General features: G+C 46.1%; 1 long non-coding RNA gene across 1 annotated transcript; it reads left to right on the forward strand.

Moving 5' to 3' along the window:
* The first annotated feature begins 7,900 nt into the window (after positions 1-7,900).
* Positions 7,901-21,264, forward strand: LOC140704299 (uncharacterized). Its single transcript, XR_012083396.2, has 2 exons — positions 7,901-8,024; positions 20,853-21,264. It is a non-coding gene; the product is annotated as an uncharacterized LOC140704299 (long non-coding RNA).
* Positions 21,265-23,153: the final 1,889 nt, after the last annotated feature.

A 23,153-nucleotide genomic window follows, 5' to 3' on the forward strand; every position in this document is an offset into this window, starting at 1 on the left:
ACTTGGCGCCAAAATGTCATCAGCGTCGGCGCCAGAAGAATCTCAGTCGGGAGGGCACTCCATAGTCTGGGGGCAGCTGCCGAAAAGGCCCTTTGTCTACAAGCTGTCCCTCTTACCTCCTTAAGGGATGGCTCTTTCAAAAGGGCCCCCTGGCTAGACCTTAACTGCTGGGTATGTTCATATGGAAGGAGGTGGTCCTTCAGATATCCAGGGCCCAAGTTGTTTTATATGTCAAAACAAGCACTTTGAATTGGGCCCAGGCAGCAACTGGTAACCAATGTAATTTAATCAGAATTGGTTTGATATGTCCCCTAGCGGCCCCACCATTCACCAGCCACGCAGCTCGATTCTGGACCAGTTGCAGTCCCCGGACCGTCTTCAAAGGCAGCCCCACACAGAGCGCATTGCAATAATCTATACGAGATGTTCCCAGTGCATGTGTAACTATCATGAGACTTCACTCGTCCAGGTAGGGTCGTAGCTGGTACAATTTCCACAGCTGAAGGAAGGCGCCCCTGGCCACCAAGTCCACCTGGGCTTCCAGAGTTAGACTGGGGTCGAGGACCACCAGACTTGTAACAAGCAATGCGAATGCACAGAGTTAATTAAGACATAGCATGACATAATGGGAAACTGAGGTTTATCACAGCAAAATTGTTCAGACATGCAAGGCCCATATCAAATCAACAGCTGTATAATAGTTTCTTGCATGCTCAAACAATTAGAGCCACATGCCCCAAATTGGCAGGCACAATAGACAGAATCCACAAGAGAATCAAATTATTTTCAATGGGCTTAAATGCAACAGAGCTGTTCTCCTGAATGGAGACCAGCCTGCTAGTAGAATCATTTTTCCATAGGCAAGGGAATCATTATTTATGATGCTACAGCGTAAAAGCCCTGTAGAGGCTTCAGGCACTTCAGAACACAAAACAAGACAACACACAACAAAGACTCTGTGAAGCGTAAAACAGATTGCGGCAGTCTTTTACAGCGGTATGAGTTTGGCAATTTTGCTGCATTGACAGAACCTATTTGGATTTTGAAGTAATGGGGTCGGGGAGGAGTTTTGGCAGAATGAGCAAATTACACTGCACAGGGACAGAAATCCCTGTTTAGTTTTCTTACACTACACTACAACGGTTCCCACCTTTGGTCCCCAGATGTTCTTGGACTACAACTCCCAGAAATCCTGGCCAGAACAGATTGTGGAGAAGGCTTCTGGGGGTTTTAGACCAAGAACATCTGAGGACCCTAGGTTGGGAACTATTACATTACACACTGGCTCAATCCAAGGCAAGATATCAGAAGAAGCTAGAGATTTGAAAGGGCAGCTCTGAAGGAACTAGAAAACGTCATCAAATTTCAGGACACGTCGCTGGAGACCGAGGTCAAGATTATCAAACAGCAAACGGGGCACCAGAAGCTACAGGAAAAAAAAGGCAAAGGCATACATGCTTTTGAGGCAAAACCATGCATTCAGGAGGGACTCTGCTTTGAAGGGACGTGGAGGCGCTGCGGGTTAAACTGCAGAAGCCTCTGTGCTGCAAGGTCAGAAGACCAGCAGTCATAAGATCAAATCCACATGGCAGAGTGAGCTCCTGTCGCTTGTCCTAGCTCCTGCCAACCTAGCAGTTCGAAAGCATGTAAAAATGCAAGTAGACAAATAGGTACCACCATGGTGGGAAGGTCATGGCGTTCCGTGTCTAGTCGCACTGGCCACATGACCACAGAAACTGTCTATGGACAAACGCTGGCTCTATGGCTTGGAGACGGGGATGAGCACCGCCCCCTAAAGTCGGACACAATTGGACATTTGTCAAGGGGAACCTTTACCTTTCCCTACTTTTGTTATTTTACCCCAAGACTTCCCATAACCTCCTCTTTCTCAGAGTGTTTTTTTTTAAACTATGTTCCCTTTTGATTAACATAAAAATCTCACACATTCTTCAAATTGCAGTCCACCAACTCAAAGGAAACACTGCAACTACAAGCACATTAGGAAGACTGATAAATTTAGAATATAATTTTTTTCATTTAAAAAAATAAAAATTAAGGTGGTGTATTGCATGCCATTGTGTGATCATCAGACAGAAATAAAATGAAATAAAAAGTATCTGACAAAAAATACAACTGTGTCTAAGACTAAATAAACCTAAGCAATAGCAAGACGGTGAGAAAATCTGGGAAACCATTTAGCCGCGGATGTTCCTAAAGGCTTGTTGAAACAGCCACGTTTTTAATGTCCTCTTCAAGGCAGGGAGAGAGGGGGTCAGACACAGCACCACCAGAAGACCATTCCATAGGGATTGTGCCACGACCGAGAAAGCCCAGTTTCTTGTCCATGTCTCGAAGGAGCATAGCCTGTGCAGACCAGGTGGCGTAAGCTGATATTCTTTGGGAAAGGTGATCTGACAGCTAGTAAGGTCCCAAACCATAGACCTGGCTACTTGTCGGAGGAGGGAATTATATATACTGTATAACTGAAAATACTGTATCATTGGAGGAGGGAATTCCTTATGTGCTGAAAGCTTCTGATTGTCACAGCAGGAACTTTCACACACTTCTGTCATTTGTACAACAGTTGCTCTTTTTTCTTCTGTGACCCGTCTTTCCACATAAACATGGACTTTGTTTGCAAATCTGATTTCCCAGGAATGAAAATTTGCCAGAATCATGAGTACAGTATTAATATGGTTGCCACTGGAACGGCAAGTCCATTATGTGAGACACGAGGCGAGGGGGTAGAAGCCCTCGCCGGAGTGTCGTCCTCCCTTAGGAAAGAACAGGAGGCGCAAACAGACCCGCTTGCATCACCCGTTGCGACGGTACAATGGGGAGTGGACACCCGGGAGCTAGAATGGGATGGGGTTTTTGCTAAAATAACTATAGCTACTCAGACTGAAGGGGAAACGGTGGGAAAAGAAGAAAGGGGCAGAACCACCGTGGAGGCGGGGAAAGGGGATATAAAAGGGGCAAGAGACAATATACCCGGGGGTTGGGAGTTAATATGGTTGGAAGATCCCTGGACCAGACAGTGTGAAAAGGTCCAGGTTCCCAGGGAGGAGGCAGACTACAGAAGGAGAAGGGGTCTGCCTCCTCGACCCTTGTATTGGGGGGAATCAGAGGTGCATGACTGGCACCGGAGATTGAGGGAAGAGAAGGAAGCTGTGGAGAGAGAAGAAAGGGAGAGAAGAGCATGGAGACTGGAGGAAGCCCGTCGGAAAGGGTTCTGGCTGGACCGTGGGCTCCCTTACACAGAGATGAGGACCCTTTCGACCCCAAGGGGAGAGGTGAGGAGACCATACCGCTGATAGACCAGGAATGGACTCTTTGGACTTGGATGACAATACAGTGGTGCCCCGCTTAACGCTTAACCCGCTTGGCGACGAATCCGCTTCATGATGAAGTTTTTGTGATCGCTTTTGCGATTGCAAAACAATGTATGAATGGGTTTTTTCACTTTGCGATGATCGGTTTTCTGATTTGGAAATCAATTCTTCGCATTATGACGATCAAAAACAGCTGATTGTCAGGTTTCAGAATGGCCATCTGGTGTACAAAATGGCTCCCCGCTGTGCTTAGGAAGGCTTTTTCGCAAGACAGGGAGCAGAAAATGACCACCCTATGGAGGATCTTCGCTGGATGGTGAGTTATTCAGCCCATTGGAACGCATTGAACGGGTTTTCAATGCATTTCAATTGGATTTTTTATTTTGCTTGATGAGGATATCGCTTCACAGCGATTTTGCTGGAACAGATTATCCTCGTCAAGTGAGGCACCACTGTAATCCCTTTACCAAAGGTCCCTGGAATGATTCTGAGTTTAATCCGTTTAACAAGGATGTTTGGATGCCCTCGTGGGACCCATTGGTCGCGAGAGACAATGTTGGGGTCGAATTAGAAGCAAAGAACCTGTTGTTCAATGTTTCAATAAAACCCAGTTTTGATTTTGCAACTCATGAGCCTTTGGTGTCTATGTCCAAACCTGAAGAGTTCCCATTTGAACCCTCACACATTACTTTAAGATTGGTCATGTAAACTTTGACCCTGTGGCTGTTCAGGACACGTGCAGGAAGGGACTATGCGACTGCCATCCCTTGCCTTCTGCTGTCCAGATTGGCCAGCTCACCTTGTCTAATACATGGGCCGGCACCAGTAAGAAAGGAGAACAGAGTGCCCGAGATTTCACCTCGGATTCTTAATACACCTAAACTATTTGTGACCAAAAGGATAGCTCAGCGGTTTAGGTCTCTGGTTGTGGAGCCAGAGAGGTTGGGAGTTCAATTCCCCCACTGGGCCTCCTTTTAAATCCGGATATTAAATTAAAAGTTAATAAGAGGGAGATGGCTACTAATTAGTGGGGCAGAAAAACAATTTTTTGGGAGATTCTCTGTGCAGCCCAGACACGAAGTAGAAGAGAAGAATCATCACCACCACCATGAAGGCTGTTGTCCTGGTGATCTGTGCAGCCGTCCTGCTCCTCTCAGCCCCACCAGGTAAGTAGAAGTGAATGGTCATGCTCAGTGTTGCTTTTGATCAGTTTGTTTTGCCTACTCAAAAGTAAGCACAGGGGTCCCAAATTAGACTGGGGCCCTGAATCACAGATAGAGAAGCAGTTCCCCTTTCTGTGCCTCCTCCCAGTGGGATCCCAATCCACTGTAGGAGCCTCGTGCCTTCCGTTTGCTTGCATAAAGGCATGAATAAGCTGCTGACTCTTTGCAGATCTTTGCCCACAACTCTCTAGGTAAATGCATGTGTGGTCAGTTGGGACTTGGGCTTTTCATTCTTATCTATATTATTTTTATTATTAAGACTTCAGAAGATGCTCTGAGTCTTGTTTCAAAGGGTAGGCTGGGAATGTGGGTCCTTTCTCCCCACCTGGTTTGTCACAAATAGTAAAAAGTGGCCAGGCAAATGGAGGTCCACTGTGTTTCCTTTGCTTTTTTTCCAAATATTAAAAAAAAAAACCAGCTGAAAGAACAAATGGTCTTGGCTGAGATCCAGGGTGGTCTGTAATGCTTAGACTGTTGGATTCAGCCCCAGCAGATCCAGCTTCAAGTCCTCTCCCAGCACGACGTGAAACTCAATGTGGGGAGCTTGGGCTCGTCACACTCTCTCTGGCTGATCCCACTCACAGGGTTGTTGGGAAAATAAAGCTATCTGGGCTTCTTGGAGCTCCCTGGAGGAAAAGCAGGGTACAAATGCAACACACAGGCTGTACGACACAGCACTGTCTTCAGGAACACATAAGGGGCCAAGACTAGGAAGTATTTAAAGGTGTTTCAACAGTGGCCTCTGCTTCTCCACCACCACCATCTAAGGCAATGGCATATCAGCTGGTGTAGGTTTTGTTGGACTTTTTACAACCTCGTATGTTAACCTTTAGTAGGTTTGGAAGGAAGGGCCTTTCTGGGCATGGGTGACTATCAATATAACACTATTCAATCATTCCTTCCTTGGCTCTGAATTCAAAGAGAGAGTCCCACCTCTCTGCTCAGTGCTTTTTCTGTCTCTAAAGCCTGTTGAGAAGTTGTGAGTCTGTTGAAGTCTGTTGCTGAAATGTCATGTTTGTCAGTTTGCTGTTTGATCTGTTCATTTTTAAGTAAAGGAAACTTTTATCCTTTCTCCTGCTAATGTGTTGGTGTACCAGTTAATGAGAAAAAGGGGTGGACTAAATTGAGGAACTTGAAGCTATTCGGTTCCTCTGCCCCTGCACTTCTGCTGCACAACTTGAGGAATTTAACCAAAATGCAAAACTCTGTAACAGGTTTCAACATTCCAGTTTTATTACTGTGACGCTGCTGAAGCAGTGGCAACTCATAGTGACAATCTCCATAACCATGCTTCCAAAGCACAGCCCAGAAATGCAGGAGTTGTACTGATCCACACCAACCAACAAGCTCTAAAAGTTCACGGCTACATTGGAAACAGGTCTTTTGTAAACCTAACGAGCCTTCATTTAAAACCAAGACGCCCCAAAATATTTAGCATTTCAGTAGTGGTGAAAGTGCATAACAAGGCTTTAGCCTAAATCCTGGCGGTAGTCTCAGGTGGAGTAGAATACCTGAACCTAGCCCTACTGCAAACCTCATTGACCAAATAGGTCTACTCTGTTTGGGATTATAAATCATATTAGGCCAATTTTTTTTTTGCTTGGAAATGCATTTTATACCCAGTTAATGTGGAAAGGGCAGCTAAACTCAGAATTGCAGGGAAAAACTGAGAGGTAGGGGGGAATGACTTCTTAATTGCTGTTAATCAACAAGCCCCATGACTCCAGGGGACGGAGACTCTCTCTCCCGCTTCATGCAATTATTTCAGGCATTGGCTTTGGATTGGATTTTTCTCCCGGTGGAAAATGAAGTCAGATGCAGAATAAGGAAAAGAGGAGCCACGTGGTGGTGGGGGGGTGGGGAAGAAGGACTCCACCCATGAGATGACCAGGCTCAGGACTTGGCTAGGAGTGTCCTCTAATAAATAAAGTTCTCTCACTGAAACTGCCCAGCTGTGATTCTCAAGAGTGGTTTAAAATAACAAGGGGAAAGCACTTCAAAAACAAGCAAACTCTGGTTGAACTGGAGAAGATACGGCTGAATATAATAATCCCAGGCAAAGAATGCCCATAAAGGGATTTGGCGCAGACTGTTGCCCCCTTGTGGTGGTAATCATTCGCAGCCGCCACCCCCTCTCCCACCCACACGACACACAACTTGCATTATTGTTTGCAGTAGCTACTCCCGCCCGAAGCTATTTGGTCACACAGCAACTCCACCTGGTTACAGACCGAATATTTTTGCACATTTGTGCTGTTCCAACACACTTGCTTTTACCTACACATTTTTCTACTTGGCACATCTATACTCTGCTTCTCTGCAGGAGAAGGGCCACCGAGACAACCCCAGCATTTCTCACTGAAAGGGTGATGCGCCTGGCCACTCGTATGGCCCTAGGCTCTTCCAGAAGGAGGATCTAATAAACAACTTCTGAAATCCTGAGAAGCATCAGAAAGAACATGAGCACATAATAATTATTATGCATCTGAACACACATACATTTTTCCTGTAGTGATGTATGGAAGTGAGAGCTGGACCATAAAGAAGGCTGACTGCTGAAGAATTGATGCTTTTGAATTGTGGTGCTGGAGGAGGCTCTTGAGAGTCCCCTGGACTGCAAAGAGAACAAACCTATCCGTTCTGAAGGAAATCAACCCAGAGTGCTCAGTGGAAGGACAGATCCTGAAGCAGAGGCTCCAATACTTTGGCCATCTCATGAGAAGAGAAAACTCCCTGGAAAAGACCCTGATGTTGGGAAAGTGTGATGGCAAGAGGAGAAGGGGACGACCGAGGATGAGATGGTTGGACATTGTCATCGAAGCTATGAACATGAATCTGACCAAACTCTGGGAGGCAGTGGAAGAGAGGAGGGCCTGGTTTGCTCTGGTCCATGGGGTCACGAAGAGTCGGACACGACTAAACAACACCACACATATACACACATATATACAGTACAGCCAGGATTGACGGGTCCCCAGGCACTTTAACCTCTGGTGTCACTGATGACCCCTTTCTGTTTTTTAACTCCCTAGAGAACGGCATCTGTTGTCCCTTCCAAATCTTTCCCTCCTTTTTTAGTCACTTTAGAAAAAGAAAAAACCAAAGCATTTCACCATGGTAACAAATTTCAGGTTGGGTGACATGTAGCACATTACAAAAAAATAGTAATTCACCGTTCTTAAGTCTTGTGCAGTTCCAAGGATATTCAACAAGCTTCAGTAGCTAACGGGTGGGATGGGGTGGCTTTGGCACTAGCCTTTTTTTGTTGAATTTTGCACCAGAGGTGAGCTGGGACAGGAGAATTCTTTGTCTCTTTAGATCACTCACTGTTGATCTTTGCTTCCAGGGTCGTCCTTGAGATGCTACACCTGCCTCTTCCCCACCATTTCCCCGCTGGACTGCCTGAAGTTCATCACACCATGCGGGCCATCTCAGAAATGTCTGACCTCCGTCACAACTGGACACAGAGGTTGTGTTGCAGAACTTTAGGGCCATCTTTGCTAATGGGGTTCAGGACAGGGAAAGGAACAATGGGGAGACGGAAGAAACACGGCATTTGGGAGACAGGCTGGCAACAGCAGTAACCCAAACTTGATGGCTCCTCTTAATAGCAAACCTAGGTGGTGAGGGAGGCCCAGCCAGGGATGCAGAGGGCAAGGGGAAAGTACCAATGAACTTATAAGGAGGAAGATAATCAATCTTGTCTCAACCAGGGGTGGGATACTTTGGACCTTCCAGATGTTGCAAACGACAACTCCCATCATGTCTTCCAATCCAGCTGCCCCACACTTAAGGATCACATGTTCCTCAAACATGATCTATATTCTGAAGCTCATGCTATTAGATGCAAACCTTTATCGCTGGGGTGCAACATCCACCGGTGCTTGCCCTTTTCTTGACTCATTGGACCACCCATTAATGATAGAATATGGCAGGGCTTTAGGCAGCCAAAACCATCCCAGAGTGAGGTTCTTTCTCTTCCATAACGGGCCATGAGCTTCCAAATTTCCACAAGTGGTTGCCAACCTTAGATAACCCAGGTGTCCTTGGACTGCAAGTCCCAGAAAAGAAGGGTTACTTACCTGTAACTCTGGTTCTTCGAGTGGTCCTCTGTGAATTCACACTAATGAATGCACACTAATGGGTTAAATCTGCACTTGTGCAGAGGCCTCGGAATATTCTAGAGCTTAAAGTAACACTTTTGGCTCCGCCCCCCAGGACCTCATGGTCCGCCCGCCCTAACAGTTACCTCAGTTCCCCAAATTCCGCTGCTGCTCTAAGGTGAGACAGCCGTGACGGAAAGAGGGGAGGACGGGCGGGACGTGTGAATTCACAGAGGACCACTCGAAGAACCAGAGTTACAGGTAAGTAACCCTTCTTTCTTCTTCGTGGCCTCTGTGAATGCACACTAATGGGTGATTAGCAAGCTTGCCTCTGATAGGAGGAGGGACGTCACGGCAAAACAGCAGACAGGACCGCGCGTCCAAAAATGACATCCTCCTTGGCCAGCAGATTCAGGCGATAGTGAAAGATGAAGGCTGACGAAGTGGGCCAAATGTCAGCTGTGCAGGTGTTTGAGGAAAAGCTGTAGAAGTAGCCAAAGTTCCGGTAAAATGAGCATTCACCGGGCGCAGGTGACTAGATTTGCGGGGGGAAAAACAGCCCTGCAAACACAGAACGATAATGCTCTGCGAACATCTAGCAGGTGAAGAAACCTCTCTACATCTGTAGGCAGTTAGGAAAGAAAGTGGGCAGACTGATAGGCGGCCGAACATGAAACTCAGTAGAAACTTTAGGTATGAAGGAGACATCTGGGAACAGGATAACTTTGTCCAGGTGACAAAGTAGGAAGGGAGGATCCACCTGAAGTGCTACTGGAAGTAACTGCAACTAAGAAATAACCTTGAAAGTCAACAAATGTCCAGCAATTGTGGTCAGTGGCTCAAACGATGAATACGAGAGGCACTCAGGACAGTGTGAAGAGTCCACTGTGGTATAGACTGGCCCCATGGAGGGTAAAGGTTTGCCGTACCATGGGAAAACCTCTTCATTTAGGGTAGCGAGTAGTAATTTTGGTAAATGCCAGCCAATTGCAGAAATAGAATTGATTGGTAGAGGGCTTCCGGGAGTGTGATAATATGGAGTTTATTGAGGAGGAATTCTCCATGCCATGAGGTGAAGAGCTTGTAGACCTGGACGGTACGTTTTCCCTTGATTCTGGGTCAGAAGATGAGGAATAGACGGGGGTCTCAGGGAGCCTGACGACATTGTCAGCAGTGTTGTGAACCACAGCCGTATGGGTCAGTATGGAGCTATGAGGATCACGGTGGCATTGTCATGTCATATCTTCACTATTATGCACAGTAGGAGAGGTATTGGAGGGAACATGTACATGAAGCAGCCCTTCCAGGGCACCATGAGGGCGTCTCCTTGAGAGTTTACCCCTAGTCCAGGCCGTGAAAGATAGATGGCACACTAGCTGTTCACCTCAATTGCAAGGGCATCTATGGCAGGGAGGAACCAAAAAAAAAAAAAAAAATCTCTTGCAGATTCTGATGAATGTGCAATGGTCCAGAGATCACTCGTGTATTTGGTATGTTTGCCTGCTCAGATGGTCTGCCCATGTGAAGTCCTGGGCGGAGATGTGCACAGCAGACAGAAAGATGTGGAATTCTAGACACTACTCCCAAAACTGAACAGTCAGGTACAGTAGAGGAAGAGAATGGGTGCCTCCCTGTTTGTTGATGTAGTACATTGCTGTCGCATTATCCGTAGTAACTTGGACAGCCATGCCTAGGTTGAGAGTTAGGAGCGCCTGAAATGCTTTGAAGATGGCCAGCAATTCCAGATTTTTTAAAAAAAGAGAAAGTTTTACTTCACTGACCAGGTGTCGTAGATATGAAGACTGGTACAGTGGGGTCCCATCCGACCAGACTGGAGTCTATCGTGATTCTCGAGGTAGGTAGGAGTGGAGCAAACAGTCTTTCCAGGGCCAAGTCTTCTGGGTTGATTACCAGCAGGGTTGGTGTGCAAGCTCATAAGTAATCTGGAGGCATATGTAGGGCGTATTTTTTCATGGGGTTAAACAGGGCAGATGCCTGGGCTGGAGGGACTGCCTCTTGAGCCTCGCGGGCTTTATGACAGATGTGGTGGAAATCATGAGTCCCCGAAGATTTTGGGCCTGATGGGCTGTGATCCAAGACAACGGAGGGGAGCAACATATCAGGGAACAAATTTAAACCATGCCATTCTGGGAAAGGAAAAGCTCTTGCCGGCCAAGATTCCAATACGGCCCCTATGTGAATACTCGAGGCGCCGTCGAGAGCTGAATGGCAAGGCGCTGAACTCTAAAATGGGCCTTCCTAGAGAGAACGGAGATCTATAAGGCTGAACGTTGTACGACCATGCTGTTTTCCTCATTCTTTGAAGGCCATCTAGGGATCGAATAACCTAGAGCCATCAAAGAGCAAGTCCCCTATTCCAAATCTGACATAATCAGAAATGTTGGCTGACCTTAGCCAATCGTGTCTTTGCAAGGTTACCCCAGTCATGAGTTGTTTGGAGGTGGCCTCGATAATGTGATGCGCTATCACACTCTCTTGCTGAGTGAGGGACATGGCGTCTTAATGGAGAGCAAGCCCTTTCGGATTAAATGCTGCTGGGGCTGCCTGAAGAGAGGGTAGTGCACAGTTAGAGAGGCTGACATGGTAGGTGCCCATAGCTGCCATGTAGATGAGCTTTCTCACCTCCTCGCTGCTCGGTGTGGTAGATCTCGAGCGTGATCTGGCTTGTGTGGCGTCCACATCCACATAAGGAGGAGGATGCCTAGTTAAAAATCTGTATTGGTACCATAGGTCTTGTACAGATTTTCTACAAGCCTGGACATTTTAGGGACAGAGAAGGGCTTTTCCCAGGTCTACTGAAGCAAGCAGAATAAAGATGGGATAAGGGACAAGCACAGGGAAGGCACTGATTCCTCATCAATATCTGCATAAACCTTATCAGACTCTGTTTGAAGTTGATGCACTGTTAAATCAAGAGCCTTATCGATTCTCTGTATCATGTTAGAACATGAATGAAATTCGGAAATGAGGGATGGAGGAAAGCCATCACAAATATCAGAGTCTGGCAGGGTCAGGTTAGGAGTGGTCTGGTGCCATGGAGTCAGAAGACTCAGAGTCAGAGTCATGGGAAGTAGAACAAAGTGGAGCATCAGAAGTGAAAAAGGACTTCTGGTTTCTTTTTCAGTATCCTTCCTCATATCATCAGTATTCAGTATCTTCCTTAAGAATACTTCCTCAGTACCAGGCGTTTCTTATGGGCATATATTGTTTTAGTCTTCCGCTTGGTACCGTAGCATGGTACCAGCACGTTTTAACCTCCTGGTACCAGCAAGTTTTAGCCTTCCGCTTGGTACCAAGGCATGGTACCAGCATGTTTTAATCCCCTGGTACCAGCATGTTTTAGCCTTCTGCTTGGTACCAAGGCATGGTACCAGCACGTTTTAACCTCCTGGTACCAGCAAGTTTTAGCCTTCCGCTTGGTACCAAGGCATGGTACCAGCATGTTTTAATCCCCTGGTACCAGCAAGTTTTAGCCTTCCGCTTGGTACCAAGGCATGGTACCAGCATGTTTTAACCTCCTGGTACCAGACTGTTTTAACCTTTCGCTTGGTACCAAGGCATGGTACCAGCATGTTTTAATCCCCTGGTACCAGCAAGTTTTAGCCTTCTGCTTGGTACCAAGGCATGGTACCAGCATGTTTTAACCTCCTGGTACCAGCCTGTTTTAACTTTCTGCTTGGTACCAAGGCATGGTATCAGCATGTTTTAATCCCCTGGTACCAGCATGTTTTAGCCTTCCGCTTGGTACCAAGGCATGGTACCAGCATGTTTTGACCTCCTGGTACCAGCATGTTTTAGCCTTCTGCTTGGTACCAAGGCATGGTACCAGCATGTTTTAACCTCCTGGTACCAGCAAGTTTTAACCTTCCACTTGGTACCAAGGCATGGTATCAGCATGTTTTAATCCCCTGGTACCAGCATGTTTTAGCCTTCTGCTTGGTACCAAGGCATGGTACCAGCATGTTTTAATCCCCTGGTACCAGCAAGTTTTAGCCTTCCGCTTGGTACCAAGGCATGGTACCAGCATGTTTTAACCTCCTGGTACCAGCCTGTTTTAACCTTCCGCTTGGTACCAAGGCATGGTATCAGCATGTTTTAATCCCCTGGTACCAGCATGTTTTAGCCTTCTGCTTGGTACCAAGGCATGGTACCAGCATGTTTTAACCTCCTGGTACCAGCCTGTTTTAACTTTCTGCTTGGTACCAAGGCATGGTACCAGCATGTTTTAATCCCCTGGTACCAGCATGTTTTAGCCTTCCGCTTGGTACCAAGGCATGGTACCAGCATGTTTTGACCTCCTGGTACCAGCATGTTTTAGCCTTCTGCTTGGTACCAAGGCATGGTACCAGCATGTTTTAATCCCCTGGTACCGGCATGTTTTAGCCTTCTGCTTGGTACCAAGGCATGGTACCAGCATGTTTTAATCCCCTGGTACCAGCATGTTTTAGCCTTCTGCTTGGTACCAAGGCATGGTATCAGCATGTTTTAATCCCCTGGTACCAGCATGTTTTAGCCTTCTGCTTGGTACCAAGGCATGGTACCAGCATGTTTTAATCCCCTGGTACCAGCATGTTTTAGCCTTCCGTTTGGTACCAAGGCATGGTACCAGCATGTTTTAACCTCCTGGTACCAGCCTGTTTTAACCTTCCGCTTTGTACCAAGGCATGGTACCAGCATGTTTTAATCCCCTGGTACCAGCATGTTTTAGCCTTCTGCTTGGTACCAAGGCATGGTACCAGTATGTTTTAACCTCCTGGTACCAGCCTGTTTTAACTTTCTGCTTGGTACCAAGGCATGGTACCAGCATGTTTTAATCCCCTGGTACCAGCATGTTTTAGCCTTCCGCTTGGTACCAAGGCATGGTACCAGCATGTTTTGACCTCCTGGTACCAGCATGTTTTAGCCTTCTGCTTGGTACCAAGGCATGGTACCAGCATGTTTTAATTCCCTGGTACCGGCATGTTTTAGCCTTCCGCTTGGTACCAAGGCATGGTACCAGCATGTTTTAACCTCCTGTACCAGGGAGGCTTCATGGTACCATCTCTTCTTATGTCTTTTGGTATCAGGAGATGATCTCTTTCTTTGGTACCGGAGCCCGCAGGAGTATCGGGACCTGGGAGGTCCATAGATGTTCAGGCATCTCCAGTAACGGAGGTTCCCTCGGTATCGATCGGTGCCTCTTCCTCCTGATATCAGGGAAGGACGGTACCGACGATGTCGAACTCTCATTGGAGGATTCCGATGAGGACGAGGAGGATGAAGCTTCCGCAGCAAGGCTGTATAGCAGACGCGGATAATACAGCTTTTGCATTTGCTGCCTCCAACGTCTCAAATAGCTCTTAGAGAGCTTGAGCGGTTGCAAGTCCTTTTTAGGCGCATGCTCTTTAGCTTCATTGGGGCGAAGATGTCGAGCCCCGTGGGGTGAGACCTTCGGTCCCGAGTGGCTCGGAGACCGGGAATCTCTAAAAGATGGCGCCAAATGCTTCGTTTTCGCCTTCTTGTTTTTCGCAAGTCCTCTTTAGGCGCATGCATCTTCGCTTTATTGGGGCGAAGATGTCGAGCCCCGTGGGGTGAGACCTTCGGTCCCGAGTGGCTCGGAGACCGGGAATCTCTAAAGATGGCGCCAAATGCTTCGCTTTCACCTTCTTGTTTTTCGGAGAGGATGTTGCAGGGATAATTCCGGAGTAGGAGGAAGCAGGACCGACGACGGCGGTGAAGATGGAGGCGAAGAGCCCTAGGAAAGAAACTCAACAGGAGACTGAGGAGTGAGGACAGGCAAGGACGGGGAAGCCTGTGGTGGCAGGCTAGGAATAGCCGAAGAATGAGGGGTCGGTGGTTATAAAACTAAGGGTTTGGCCTTAGTTTTAGAGGCTTTACTCTTTTCCCTAGGTTATATATGAGGTAAAGGGTCGGGTTCTGCGGACGCAGAGGCCGCTTCAATGCATACACAAAGATTTTTGTGCAACTCTCCAAGGCAATGCAGCTTTTAAAAGTAACCCTGGGAGATGAGGAAGCCTTGGAGGCCTGGGAACAGTCCAAGGGGGGGGGGGAAGGGAGGTGGAAAGAGGGAAAACCCTCGCAAAGGGCCAAAACGCACACCTCCCCTCCTAAATAATAAAGTCTTTGTACTTTCCTTAATGAAGAATCGAACAGGAGCCAAATATTTTCCAGGAATTTCCAATAATTTCACGGAGCTCTAGCCAGGAGACCTAACTGCAGCAGCGGAAAAAATGGAACTGAGGTAACTGTTAGGGCGGGCGGACCATGAGGTCCTGGGGGGCGGAGCCAAAAGTGTTACTTTAAGCTCTAGAATATTCCGAGGCCTCTGCACAAGTGCAGATTTAACCCATTAGTGTGCATTCATTAGTGTGCATTCACAGAGGCCACGAAGAAGAACCCTTGCCAACACAGCCAGTGGTGAAGGTCTTTGGGGATTGCAGTCCAAGAGCATCTGGGTTACCCAAGGTTGGGAACCACTCATCTGCAGAAATGGGGAAACCACGAGTTCTCGGAATGTAGGTTACACTGGTTGCAGCCATTGGCAGCTAATCCCTGGGGTTGTTTCACAGAGTGTTCTCTTAAGTGTGCAGCTGACAGTGTCCAATAAAGATGAAACAAATGTACAGTCGTGCCATGCTTAATGATTACCCCTTATAACGATGAATCCGCTCCACAATGATGTTTTTGCGATCGCAATTGCGATCGCAAGACAATGTTTTAATGGGGTTTTTTCGCTTTGCAACGATCGGTTCCCTGCTTCAGGAACCAATTCTTCGCATTACGGCGATCAAAACAGCTGATCGTCAGGTTTTCAAAATGGCTCCCCGCTGTGTTTTTGGATGGATTCCTCGCTTTACAGGCACCGAAAATGGCCGCCCCTATGGAGGATCTTCGCTGGACGTCGAGTTATTCAGCCCATTGGAAAGCATTGAACGGTTTTCAATGCATTTCAATGAGCTTTTTTATTTCGCTTTACATTTTCACTCTACAGTGATTTCACTGGAACGAATTAACGTCGTCAAGCGAGGCACCACTGTAAATCGAAACAAATGTACCCTACACACCAATGCATGAGAGAAACAGAACAAGTGGCAGGGACTGGTTTAATGGTTAACCTGGAATTGCTGCAGACATCATGTGTACCCTGACTGGTTAAACACATTTATGATGAATAGGTGTGTTAGTGGCCATTAGTTGTGAAAGCTGAACAGAAAAGCCATGCTCAAAGCCCGTATCTTTCTGAATATTGGAAGCTTAGAGAACCCATTCTTGCGGAAAACCCCTGCTCTTATACCCTCCTTGCGTGCTTCTTGGAGGTCATCGTCCTGGCTCCTGTTTCGGACAGGCTGTTGTGTGAAAATGTCAGAGCTTGGTAAAACTACATTTGTTTACTTCAGTTAGCTAGGGATTCAGGGATTCATAGGCTGATAGGACACACCATTGATGAGAACCAACAGTCTAAGCAGCTGATTTGGTTGTTCTGTCCAATTTGCATGACAACCCTAAAAATGCCATTTGCTAGGGGATTAATCTCACATGACACAAAGATTTCCAGCTACATAAATACAGATGAGGTTGAAACAATATTCTGAATCACAAGGACAGGCACAAAGCCAACACAGCATCTTCCTGATGTACTTGCCTACATCCTTCTTCCTCCAAAACAGAAGTAATCATTCTAGGGGTTATGAGAATTGCCTTCAACCTGGGACAATGGTTTATAGTTCACTGGGGGAGGGTGCCAGCAGAAGGCAGTAGATGCATATTTTATATGTTTGTTGTTGTTGTTTAGTCGTTATGTCGTGTCCAGCTCTTTGTGACCCCATGGACCAGAGCACGCCAAGCCCTCCTGTCTTCCACTGCCTCCCCGAGCTGGGTCAAATTCATGTTGGTAGCTTCGATGACACTGTCCAGCCATCTAATCCTCTGTCATCCCCTTCTCCTCCTGCCTTCACACTTTCCCAACATCAAGGTCTTTTCCAGGGAGTCTTCTCATGAGATGGCCAAAGTATTGGAGCCTCAGCTTCAGGATCTGTCCTTCCAGTGAGCACTCAGGGTTGATTTCCTTCAGAACAGATAGGTTTGTTCTCCTTGCAGTTCAGGAGACTCTCAAGAGTCTCCTCCAGCACCACAGTTCAAAAGCATCAAGTCTTCTGCGGCCAGCCTTCTTTATGGTCCAGCTCTCATTTCCATGCACCTTAGGTTTTTTTGATGTTGAGCTTCATTTTTTGCACTCTCCTCTTTCACCTTCATTAAGTAGTTCTTTAACTCCTCCTCACCTTCTGCCATCAGAGTGGCATCATCTGCATATCGGAGGTTGTTGATATTTCTTCCGGCAATTTTAATTCCGGCTTGGGATTCCTCCAGTCCAGCCTTTCACATGATGTATTCTGCATATAAGTTAAATAAGCAGGGAGACAATATACAGCCTTGTTGTACTCTTTTCCCAATTTTGAACCATTCAGTTCTTCCATATCCAATTCTAACTGTTGCTTCCTGTCCCACATATAGATTTCTCAGGAGATAGATAAGGTGGTCAGGCACTCCCATTTCCTTAAGAACTTGCCATAGTTTGCTGTGGTCCACACAGTCAAATGCTTTGGCGTAGTCAATGAAGCAGAAGTAGATGTTTTTCTGGAACTCTCTAGCTTTCTCCATAATCCAGGGCATGTTAGCAATTTGGTCTCTAGTTCCTCTCCCCCTTCGAAATCCAGCTTGTACTTCTGGGAGTTCTCGGTCCAAATACTGCTGAAGTCTGCCTTATAGGATTTTGAGCATAACCTTGCTAGTGTGTGAAATGAGTGCAATTGTACGGTAGTTGGAGCATTCTTTGGTACTGGCCTTCTTTGGGATTGGGATGTAGACTGATCTTTTCCAATCCTCTGGCTACTGCTGAGATTTCCAAACTTGCTGGCATATTGAGTGTAGCACTTTAACAGCATCATCTTTTAAGGTTTTAAATAGTTCAACTGGAATGCCATCACCTCCACTGGCCTTGTTGTTAGGTATGCTTTCTAAGGCCCACTTGACTTCACTCTTCAGGATGTCCGGCTCAAGGTCAGCAACCATACTATGTGGGTTGTCTGGAACATCCAGATCTTTCTGGTATAATTCCTCTGTGTATTCTTGCCACCTCTTCTTGATGTCTTCTGCTTCTGTTAACTCCTTACTATTTTTGTTCTTTATCATGTCCATCTTTGCACAAAATGTTCCTTTAAAATCTCCAGTTTTCTTGAACAGATCTCTGGTTTTTCCCTTTCTATTATTTTCATTTACAGTGATGCCTCGCATTACAAGTGCCCGGTTTAACGACGAAATTGCTAGACGGGGAACTTTTTTACGATGGTTTCAATGGGAGAATTTCGCTTTGCAATGATTGCTTTGGGAACCGATTCTCGCAAAGTGATGATTTTCGCACAGCTGATCGGCGGTTTCAAAATGGCCGCCAGGAAAATAAAATGGCTCCCTGCTGTTTTCTGGGATGGATTCCTCGCTGCACAGGCAGCGAAAATGGCCGTGCTATGGAGGATCTTCGCTGGACGGTGAGTTTCAAGCCCCTAGGAACACATCAATCGGGTATTAATGTGTTTCTATGTGCTTTTTATTTTTGCATGACGTTTTCATTCTACAGCGATTTTGCTGGAACGAATTAACGTCGTCATGCTAGGCACCACTGTATTTTTCTGCACTGTTCATTTAAGAAGGCCCTCTTGTCTCTCCTTACTATTCTTTGGAAGTCTGCATTCCATTTTCTGCAACTTTCCCTATCTCCCTTGCATTTTGTTTCCCTTCTCTTCTCCACTATTTGTAAGGCTTTGTTGGACAGCCACTTTGCTTTCTTGCATTTTTTTTTCCTTTGGAATGGTTTTTTGTTGCTGCCTCCTCTACAATGTTACGAGCCTCCATCCATAGTTCTTCAGGCTCTCTGTCTACCAAATCTAGTTACTTAAATCTGTTCTTCACTTCCACTGTGTATTCATAAGGGATTTGGTTTAGATTATACCTGACTAGTCTAGTGGTTTTTCCTAGTTTCTTCAGTTCAAGCTTGAATTTTGCTATAAGAAGCTGATGATCAGAGCCACAATCAGGTCTTGTTTTTGCTGACTGTATAGAGCTTCTCCATCTTTGGCTGCAGAGAATATAATCAATCTGATTTTGGTATTGCCCATCTGGTGATGTCCATATGTAGAGTCGCCTCTTGTGTTGTTGGAAAAGAGTATTTATGATGACCAGCTTTTTTTCTTGACAAAACTCTATTAGCCTGTACCCCCCTTTATTTTGAACTCCAAGGTCAAACTTTCCTATTGTTCCTTTTATCTCTTGACTCCCTGATTTAGCATTCCAGTTCCCTATAATGAGAAGAACATCTTTCTTTGGTGTCAATTCTAGAAGGTGTTGTAAGTCTTCACAGATTTGGTCAATTTCAGCCTCTTCAGCATCGGTGGTTGGTGCATAAACTTGGATTACTGTGATGTTGAAAGGTCTTGGATTCGTATTGAAACCATTCTATCATTTTTGAGATTGTATCCCAGTACAGCTTTTCCCACTCTTTTGTTGACTATGAGGGCTACTCCATTTCTTCTACGGGATTCTTGCCCACAATAGTAGATATGATAATTGTCTGAATTGAATTTGCCCATTCCCATCCATTTTGGTTCACTGACGCCCAGTATACCAATGTTTATTCTTGCCATCTCCTGTTTGACCACATCGAGCTTACCAAGGTTCATAGATCTTACATTCCAGGTTCCAATGAAGTATTTTTCTTTGCAGCATCGGACTTTCCTTTCACTTCCAGGCACATCCGCAGCTGAGTGTCCTTTCGGCTTTGGCCCAACCACTTCATTAGCTCTGGAGTTACTTGTACTTGTCCTCCGCTCTTCCTCAGTAGCATGTTGGACGCCTTCCGACCTGAGGGGCCAATCTTCCAGCGTCATATCTTTTAGCCTTTTGTTTCTGTCCATGGAGTTTTCTTGGCAAAGATACTGGAGTGGCATTGCCACTTCCTACTCCAGGTGGATTGCGTTTAGTTGGAACTCTCCACTATGTCCTGTCTGTCTTGGGAGTCCCTGCACGGCATAGCCCATAGCTTCTCTGAGTTACTCAAACCCTTTCGCCACAACAAGGCAGCAATTCGTGAAGGGGATTTTATAGGTTGCCTAGTGTCATAAGTCAGAACTACAGTCAACCCTCGATTTACAAACTTAATCCATTCAGGGAGGAAGTTTGTAAGTCGAAAAGTTTGTAAGTCGAATCAGCATTTCCCATAGGAATGCGTTGAAAACCAATTAATCCGTTCCGGCTGTTTTTGGTTCTTGGGTTGAGGTGCGGCTTGTAACTCGAATCATTGGTTCCCATAGGAACTAACGCAAAGCCGGTTAATCCGTTCCTACCACTAGGGGCAGATTTTTCTCTCCCCCCCCCCTTTTAACCTAAGATGCTAACATGCTAAGTTAAACAAAGGAAAGAAAAGAGGGAGGGAAGGAGGGAACAGACACCTTTTCAACAGAATACTTTGAAAAGCACCTTTTCAGCCAAGACAAGCACCTTCTGGGGAAAACCAAGCACCTTTCAGACAACAGATCACCTTGAAAACACCTTTTCAATCAAAACTAGCCAATACAAGCACCTTTTGGGGAAAGGGGGGCAGCAAAGGAGGAAGGGAACACCTTTTAAAAATCCAAAAAATAAAAATACAGTCCGTACAGCACTGTACCAGGCAATACCAGGCAGTACCAGGCAGTCTAGAGACTGTCTCCAAATCCACTCTCAAAATGCTGGGAAGAGCGAGGATGAAGACAAGCACCCTCTTCACTGGCCTGAACTGAAAGTTCAAATTTCGCGCTTTCCCCACCTCCCGCACATTTTTTGGGTTCATAACTCGAATCTAAGTTTGCAAGTCGAGTCAATATTTTTCTATCAGAGTGGTTTGTAAGTCGAAATGTTTGTAACTAGGGCCGTTTGTAAGTCAAGGGTTGACTGGAGTAGGCCCATTGAATCAGCAGGGAATTGGTGAGTCAACTCCACTGTAAATTCCACTGATTCAATGGGCCAACTCCAGCTGCAACTTACTGTGCCAAGCAACAAAATTCCAATCAGCTGTTGTTGTTTGTTAAATCGACCCATCAGGTTTACACTGATCTTTTGTTTACCCATTTCCTTCCCCTGATCAGGTGCCTTTGCGGTGGTCATCCACGAGATGAGCTGCGGACATCCATCCATGTGCGACCTTCATGGCAGCCGGTCCATGTTGGGAACCAATTTCACCTACTACACCTCCTGCTGCTCTACCGACCTGTGCAACAGGTCTGCTGGAACTGTCCCCTATGCTTTCTGGGGGACGCTGATGCTCAGTGCCCTGTCAATCGTCCTGGTCCTCTTCCAGTGAGAAAGAAGCTGCTCCTTCTCTGAGGGCTGGTGATGATGTGGAGCCATCCACCACCCACTATTGCTTTCTTTGTACTCCCCCACAGGTCTGTAAGATGCAGTGTGCTAGGTGGGAAGTCTCTTGTTTCATTTATGTCCTGTTTTATTTCTTCTTCCTTATATTTTTCAGCTAAGAAATAACAATTTCAATCAGTATCACTTGCCTGCTATTACTGCTTGTTTGTTTATTTGCTTCTCCCAATACATTTCTCTTCTTTTGCTCCTAATATGTGGATTGGGGTAGGGGTCCCTTTTTCATTTGTTTCATAGAATCATAGAATTATGGAGTTGGAAGAAGTCCATAAGGCCATTGAGTCCAACTCCCTTGCTCAAGCAGCAATTCAGATCGATGCAGATCTGACAGAGGGGTGTCCAGTTTTCTCTTGAATGCCTCTAGCATTTAAGCACTCACCACCTCCTGAGGTCATTGGTTCCATTGTCGTGCTGCTCTAACAGTTAAGATGTTTTTCCAGATACAGTATTTAGCCTAAATCTGGTTTCCTGTAACTTGAGCCCATTATTATGTGTCCTACCAACTGGGATGATTGAGATCTTGTCCCTCCTCTGTAATGATTACCTTTTCAAGTACAGTGGTGCCCCGCATAGCGACGTTAATCCGTTCCAGGATTAACGTCGCTTTCCGGATTTGTCGCTATGCAGGGGGGGGAACCCCATAGGAACGCATTAAACTCCGTTTAATGTGTTCCTATTGGGGAAAAACTCACCGCTATGCGGGGAATCCTCCATCCGGCCGCCACTTTCGCCGTCCAGTGAGGGCAGGGCGCGAAAACGCTGAGAGCGGCCATTTGGTTGACCGAGCGGCCATTTTGGAACCACCGATCAGCTGTTCCCAAAACAGCGCATTGCGATGATCGGTAAAACATCGCAATGCGATCGCAAAAAATGTGTCACTATGCGGATTCGTCATTAAACGGTGCGCTCGTTAAGCGAGGCACTACTGTATTTGAAAAGTGCTATAATATCACCCCTCAGTCTTCTTTTCTCAAGGCTAAACATGCCCAGTTCTTTTAGTCTTTCCTCACAGGGCTTCAACCAGCCTTGTTGACTTCTTCGGAACTTGCTTGTTTGTTGGCATCTTTCGTAAATGTGTGGTGTCCAGAACTCTAGATGAGGCCTAACCAGTGCTGAACAGAGGGGAACCTAGTACCTCACGGGATTTGGAGCCTATACTTCTATACATCCTAAAATAGCATAGGCCTTTTTACAGCACATTGCACTGTCAGCTCATATTCAGCTTTGGTATTTACTTAGGCACTTCTGTAAAACATGATATGATCTGGTGGAAAAACAATATCAATAACACCAGCAGTTGTAATAATGATCACAAAGATGACTCGAACTATGGAATCCGGTGCAGGGAGAGCAACCAGAATCCTGGTTGCTTAAGCATCCTGTCATGGTGATTCTGCAAGCATCTCCCCAGGCTCACTTTTTTCGAAACCGATCTCCCGCTGCCTACAAATCATAGTTGGTTGTGTGGCTGATCGTACTGGCAGGAGAGGAAAAACTACCAGAAAGCTGTCACTACGCCAATAATTTTTCTCCCGCTAAATTTTGGCCATGGGCCTGATGACTCCCAACCACTCAATAATGAATCAAAGGAAACCTTGGGAATGGGAACCGGATCTCAAAATATTCGTTGAAGAGAAGAAATGTTTGTTAAGAATGTTTGGGTATACCATACCCTTATTTACAAAGGGGAATCGAATCCAAGCATATTGAATGATTTCTAGTCAACACCCTCTAGTGCTATCTTCAAAGGAGCATGTCATTACATAATTGTATTAACATATATACAATCGGAGTGGGAATAGGGAGTGAAGAATTGTTTCAAGTGAATAACCGAAAGATTGCCCTTTAGGAATGAATACGGATGGGATTTTCATATTTCTTTTAAATGACAACACTCAGACGTATGTTGGAATTGCCCCAGGATGAATTCTGGGAGCTTTGCCCCCTGCCCCCAGCCCTCTGAGGTAATCTGACATAATTTACAGCTGGCGTATACAGTGAATGAGAGAGAAAAA

This window comes from Pogona vitticeps, chromosome 2 (genome assembly GCF_051106095.1).
Source record: "Pogona vitticeps strain Pit_001003342236 chromosome 2, PviZW2.1, whole genome shotgun sequence".
NCBI lineage: Eukaryota > Metazoa > Chordata > Lepidosauria > Squamata > Agamidae > Pogona > Pogona vitticeps.